This window comes from Gracilinanus agilis, chromosome 6 (assembly GCF_016433145.1).
Source record: "Gracilinanus agilis isolate LMUSP501 chromosome 6, AgileGrace, whole genome shotgun sequence".
In the NCBI taxonomy this organism is placed as follows: Eukaryota; Metazoa; Chordata; class Mammalia; order Didelphimorphia; family Didelphidae; genus Gracilinanus; species Gracilinanus agilis.
This window is the reverse complement of record NC_058135.1, coordinates 216835343-216841940: the sequence shown is the minus strand read 5'-3', so window position 1 is coordinate 216841940 and position 6598 is coordinate 216835343. Positions and strand designations below refer to the sequence as shown.

The window sequence follows — 6598 nt, the reverse complement described above, 5'->3', positions numbered from 1 at the left end:
ATTATATTAATCCTCATAACAATATAAAATACAATTGAATTGAAATTTTCCTACTCTAGTTAGATGTGAGGACTAGCTTCTTCTTTCTGATTTTTCCGCGTCTCAGGTTAGAATCATTGCTAATCTTAAAAGGGACCTTGCTCAGGTTAGGCACCTACTAGAACTTCCAAGGGAAACAAAAATACCAAATTCTGTGTTTGGTTCAGGAAAAAATCTCAAAGGACAATGAAAGGGAGAACAAAAGGGATACTGTATGGCCCAGTTTAGTAGTCTTCTGAGACTTGATGAAGGCCTCTCTATTTGTCTATAAGTTCCTTGTACAGATGTCTTAGGTGGATTCCTTCAAGTTCAGGCTGTAAGGGTAACCTTGCCTGGGTTTTAGGTCCCTAGAAAATGTTTGGGATAATAGTTAGGGCTCCAGTAGTTCTGATTTAGCTCTATTTTTACTCTATTCTCACCTGTGGCCTCCAGAAAAGATTTCATTTGCATCAGCTATGTCCCAAACATTTCTTTTTTGGTCTAAGGCAGAAAAGAAGCCACTTTGAAGGGAAATTTGGACTGTTTGATTTAAAAAAAAAAAAAACAACTCATGGTCTTTTACCATTGGTCACAAAGTATTTTCCCAAATATTTCTTGGCCATTTACAATAAACAGTCAGGTCTGTAGTTTACCAAACCCAAATTAATTTTTTTATATTCCAGAATATATGCATGTTAATCAGAAGAGCCCTATATTCTCTCTAAGGAATAAGTAATAGCTTAAATATTTTTAAATCAAAGCATTCAAATCAAAAGAATAAATACCTAGAATAAAAATGCATCTTATTACTGGAATCATAAAACATTAACTGCTATTGATATATAATTTTTTCCCATTTACCCAGAAGAAAACACTAAATATAATGTCATGAATCCTGGACCTTTCCTTTGGCTTTTGATGGAGATTCTGATACCCAAATGGCAAGTTCTTATATTCTCAGCTTTTGAATAATCAACAGTTAGTACAATTTCAAACATTAGTGGCTAATATTTAAATTGCAGGCTTTTAAGGTTATTATAGAGAAACCAATATAGACAAAACTCAGAACAAATCCAGAACTTAAGTTCTCAAGCTTCTGTGAGAAGCTTTTTCAAAACGTTTATAGCCATTACCAAAAAAAAAAAAAATTCATGCGATGAGGAACTTTCTTTTATTTTAATTGTTCCAAAGTAGTTGCTCAAATTCAGGTTAAGCACATTGAGTCTAATAATCTAGACTGACATTCCAGCTCTGCTTCCATTCAAAACTTTAGCCAACCATCCATAAACATACATACATGATTTTGAAGGTTGTAACTTCAGGCTGTACTGAACTTCAGTTTGGCCAAAAAAAAAATTCATAGTGTTAGAGTTAGGCAACTTTTGCCAGTTATCGCAACACCTATAGTCTAAACACCCACAGGTACCTGGTCCACAATTTGTGGACATTTCAGGCAGCAGAACCCTACACGGGACTTGCTGGGGCATACACATTGTTGTAATTGACCAAAGTTCAACAAACTCTTGATTAAAGAGTGGTTCAGTCTCTCAAATACAAGAGTTCATTGTTAAGAGTTTCACTCATTCAGCCAACCTGCTAAGTTGAACCCAAACTGGAACTCAACAGGTTCCTGAAGGTGCCACACATCTGGAGTCACTCTAGCAAGTGGGCTTAGGCAGCAGCAACTTCGAATCTTGGTGGGACCTCCAAATATGTTAATCTGGAATGACACAGAACTACTAAAGCAGGTACAAAGAACAAGTCTTTAATCAGGACAAGGGAGACAGAGTTCTTATGGCCACCACACATTCATGTGCAGTACCACACAGGGCCAAGCTCTGGGACTCTGGGAACATTGTTTTTGGGAAAATGTACCTTGAATGGGATTTAAGGTCTTATTTACACTTTGGGGAATAAAGGAAAAGATGATTCAGTTGTCCAGAATGATTGGACTAATTCACATTTCCGTCAACTATTGTATTAATGTACCTATCCCTCTAGCATTAACTATTAAAATTTTTGTCATGTTTGCCAATTCTTAGGATATTAGGTGAAACTCACTAAAAGCATTTTTTATGTTATCTTTACTTTGCCATATTGATGCAGATATTAGGATACTAGACTTAGCTCACTCTGATCTTCATTTAATAGCTTATTATATTGTTCTTCTCTGGACTTTACTCCTACCTCTGGATTTTCTCTAGTATGTCCTTTTCTCATTTGCCCTCTCCTGGCACATAGTAAATGTTTGATAAATATTTGTTGACTTGTTAATTTGTCAGAAGAAATCTTTTTAATATTAGAAGAATTATTTTTGCTTTAGTGAGAAAATACATGTGTATTTTTTAATATTGCCACATACAGAGTGCTACTTGTATGATGTTAAAGGGTAAAAATAGTTATATGGTGCTTTAAGCTATATTATTAAAGCAGAGGCCAGCATGCCTCTATCTGCTGTAACATAAAACAATATTCTTAGAGCTAGAACGGACATTATTGTACATCCATTCCAAATTGAAGAAAAGTATTCTCTGTAACAGTGATATAAAACTCAAATAGAAATTTGTTGTTATTCAGTCATTCCTTTTGTCTTTTTCTGGCCCAATGGACCATACTACAGTAATGCTTTCTGTCAACCTGGAAAAACACAGAATCACCAAAGCAGTTATAAAAGAAACAAGTCTTTAATCAAGACAAGAGAGACAGAGTTCTTATGACTGCTACACAGAGTCATGTGCTCACACACACACCCAGCTAAGCTCTGAGACTCTGGGAACAATGTCTCTGAGGAAAATACACCAGAAATGAGGATCTCTATCAGGAGAATTTCCATGGAACTGAAGAATTTAGGGTCTTGTATAAACTTTAGGGAGTAAAGGAAAGACAACTGACTAGTTATATAGGGGCTTGGGAAAGAGACTTTATCCTGAGGTGAGGGCAGTGGTGGTGAACTTTTTTAGAGAATTTAGTTATCTGCCCCATCCCCAGCCCCAGACAGAGTTCTGTGTCCTCCCCTCCCCCACTAGTGCCAAGTACACCTTGCCCCCAACCCCCTTACTCCACACAGAGGAGGGAGGAAGTGCTCCCATTGGGTTGCAGATGGGCATGGGGATGGGAAAAATGTGGTCAGGCACTTTGGTGGAGGGGAGATTGTATGCCTACAGAGAAGGTTCTACGTTCCGTCTTTGGCACCCATGCCATAGGTTCACCATTACTGGGCTAGGGCATCTAGAAGAGACCCAAATACAATGAAAGAAACTGAAAAACCAAGAAGGGCACTTAAGACTTGAGTATCTCTATCATTCCTATTTAGGGTGCTTAATGGGTACCTGATGGCATATTGTTCAGTCTGGGAGTCCCATGGGCAAGTTCCCAGGGGACAAAGGTAAATTTGGGATTTCATAAAACAAGGTTGTTATTTCCATGAGATTTTCTTGGCAAAGATACTAGAGTGGTTTGTCATTTTCTTCTCTAATGGATTAAGGCAAAACGAGTGAAGTGACTTGTGCAGGGTCATATAGTTACTAGTGGCCAAGACTGAATTTGAACTTGCATCCTCTTGACTCCAGGCCTAGTACTCTATCCACTAAGCCCCTTAGCTGTCTCCTCAAATAGAAATGGAGGCCACTATACTTGACTTAGAAACTATAAGTTAACATTATCTGTGTTGTGTTGTATTTGAATTTACTTTGTTAAACCTTTCACAATTACATATTAATCTGGTTTGGGGCATTCAGCAGGTTCATAGACCACTGAGTTTGATATCTCTGCTCTGCAACATCTCTTACAAATACAGTAGTCACAGGCTTCCTTAACATTTGACGTTAAGCTAAGGAAATGACTACTTGTTGTTTCAGGTAAGGGGTTGGACTTCTAAGGTTTCTTCCAACTGTAGCATTTTGTGGTTATCTACCCACTCCTTAAACGTCTCCACTGATGGAAAATAGAAATTTTTTTTTAATTGGACCATAGCTCTACTTTACTGTGGAAGATTTCTAACTAAAAGCCAATCTGTCTACATTCTCATTTCATACTAACTGTACATTTTAGGTGAACTAGCAACTACTCTTCATTAACTGTTTTGGTTCTGTTCTCTTTAGTCTTTATGTTTTTTGTTTTTTGTTTTTTTATTTTAAACCCTTAACTTCTGTGTATTGACTTATAGGTGTAAGAGTGGTAAGGGTGGGCAATGGGGGTCAAGTGACTTGCCCAGGGTCACACAGCTGGGAAGTGGCTTGAGGCCGGATTTGAACCTAGGACCTCCCGTCTCTAGGCCTGGCTCTCAATCCACTGAGCTACCCAGCTGCCCCCTAGTCTTTATGTTTTTTAAATTAATTCCAGCCCCTATTCCTAGAATGGATTCCCTCTGTTTTCTGTCTATGCCAGTTAAAAGCCCATATGAGTGTGCCTTCCCCCTCCTTACATTTCTCCTAATATTTTTCTTGCCTGAATCTCTCTTCTTTTCATTTATCTCATTCTACCTAACATTACTTTTATTTGTGTATATCTGCATCTGCCCATCTTGGACTGTCAGAGTATATTTAATACAGTCTCTTAATAAATGTTGAATTTTTAAATATTTTGAAGATCCTATTTATGACATTTCCTTGACAATGTTTTCTTAGATTATTTTCTCCCTTGCCCAACTGAAAGTAATATTTTTCTCCTCATTTTTTTTAAACCCTTACCTTCTCTCTTAGAATCAATACTGTGTGTTGATTCTAAGGCAGAAGAGTGGTAGGAGCTAGCAATGGGGGTTAAGTGACTTGTCCAAGGTCACACAGCTTGGAAGTGTATGAGGTCAGATTTGAACCTAAGACCTTCCATCTCTGGTCCTGGCTCTCAATCCATTGAGCCACCCAGTAGCTCCCTCTTCATGTTTTTCATACCTTTGTGTTTAGATTTTTTTTGTGTGTGTGTATGTTACTACCTTATTATCATCTGTTTTGTTCTTTTTCTTTTTTCTTCTCCCCAAATCATACTCAGTACAAAATATTTTGCAATCATATGCTATCTTTTGAGCCAGTAAGTCAATAATGAAAAAATATGGAAGAGGCAGTATGGAATTAGCAGGCATTATCATGGAAGCTGTATCTTAGCATGTGGCCATAGTCATTTTCTTAGCTAATTCACGGAGTTGGGTCACCTTTTATTCTGCAGAGTAGCTTTTTTTTTCTTTTTTTCTTTTTTTTTTTTGCGTGTGTGGTTTTTTTTTTGGGGGGGGGGAGGAATTCACAACCATGTTAGTCCTAGGGAGATTGGCAGAAGAAAACAAGAGAAGATGGGCAAAGAGTAGTAAACAAACTTAAATTTTATTTACTTGTAAGATTTTTCACATTTCTCTCTCTTTGGCTGCTGACAGTCTCACACATGGACCTCGTTGCCAATGTCAGATTCTTCCTACCCAGTTGACTTATAAGGACTTTTCTATCTTTACCAAAATCCTGGGTGGATGGAAATTATTCCTAGTGGAAACAGGAGCTACCCAATATTAACTGGGAAGGAAACTCTTAAATTGAAAGGAATAAAATTCACATTTTAAACTAGTATCTGGAGGAAAAGAAAAGCAGTCTTGTAGCCATGGTCCTTTTTAGTTACAGAATATCATCCATCATGATTTTGTTCCTGTAGAAACATTTGGGGGACAACCAGTTTGTCTTCTACATTGGGCTGTGGGAAAGAACAGGTAGGCAATAGCAGGAGAGGGATCAACATGTTATCTTCAGGCAACCAGGTCTGTCCAGCATGGAACTCCAGATGAACTGAACCAGGGATATCATTGGGAAAAGATTCACCATGCACTACACACCCATCGTGAGGAATCTGATTGCATGGCCCTCGCAGGCTCAGAAGAGCAGAGGTAGGCCTCACAGCCTTGACCTTGGCCATTGCCATGAGCCTGCCCCATGCTGCCATTCTGGATGTCTGGACCAGAGAAGTCTTTGTTGCCTCTTTTTTCTTTTTTTTATTTGTGAACGGCTCTGCTCCTTTAACCATTGCCTGACTTTTACCTGGAGAATCCTCTTCAAGCAAAGCTTCTGTTTTGATTTTTATCCACTGGGCCTTTTCTTCTATTGTAGAGATGTCTTACTCAGAAGGTGACACATGGTTCATAAGTCTCCTGTATAGAATGTGCTTCCAGCCATTTTCGCTGATATTGAGTCTCTGGCACCAGGTCTACAGATTATTTTGGGTGACCAGAGGCAGAGGAGTGCATAAGAGGAACTTCATCATTCTGAGATTTCTGAGGTGTTGAGGCACTTGTATTGGACTTAGACTTTGTAGGAAGAAGCACAACAACTTCATCAAGATTTTCTGACTGTGCCAGGGAAAATACTTGGGTTACTGCTTTCATCCTGGCCTGAGCATCTGCCACCAGCTTGGCCCATGCGGCCATCACAGCTGACCCATTTTCTCTCTGATGAACTTCCATTTCCAATACAGTTCCATGTACCATCTCCTTGTCTTTCTCAGCTTCATCTACAGAGTTGGTTAGAATCTTTTTTTTTCCTACTTCCACAGGAGAGTCCTTGTCCCCCAGGCTGGTTACTTTTACTTTTCTAGATCTTAGTTTCTTCAT

General features: G+C 38.6%; 1 pseudogene; it reads right to left on the bottom strand.

Moving 5' to 3' along the window:
- Positions 1-5612: 5612 nt before the first annotated feature.
- LOC123251034 lies at positions 5613-6598 on the bottom strand (annotated as a pseudogene).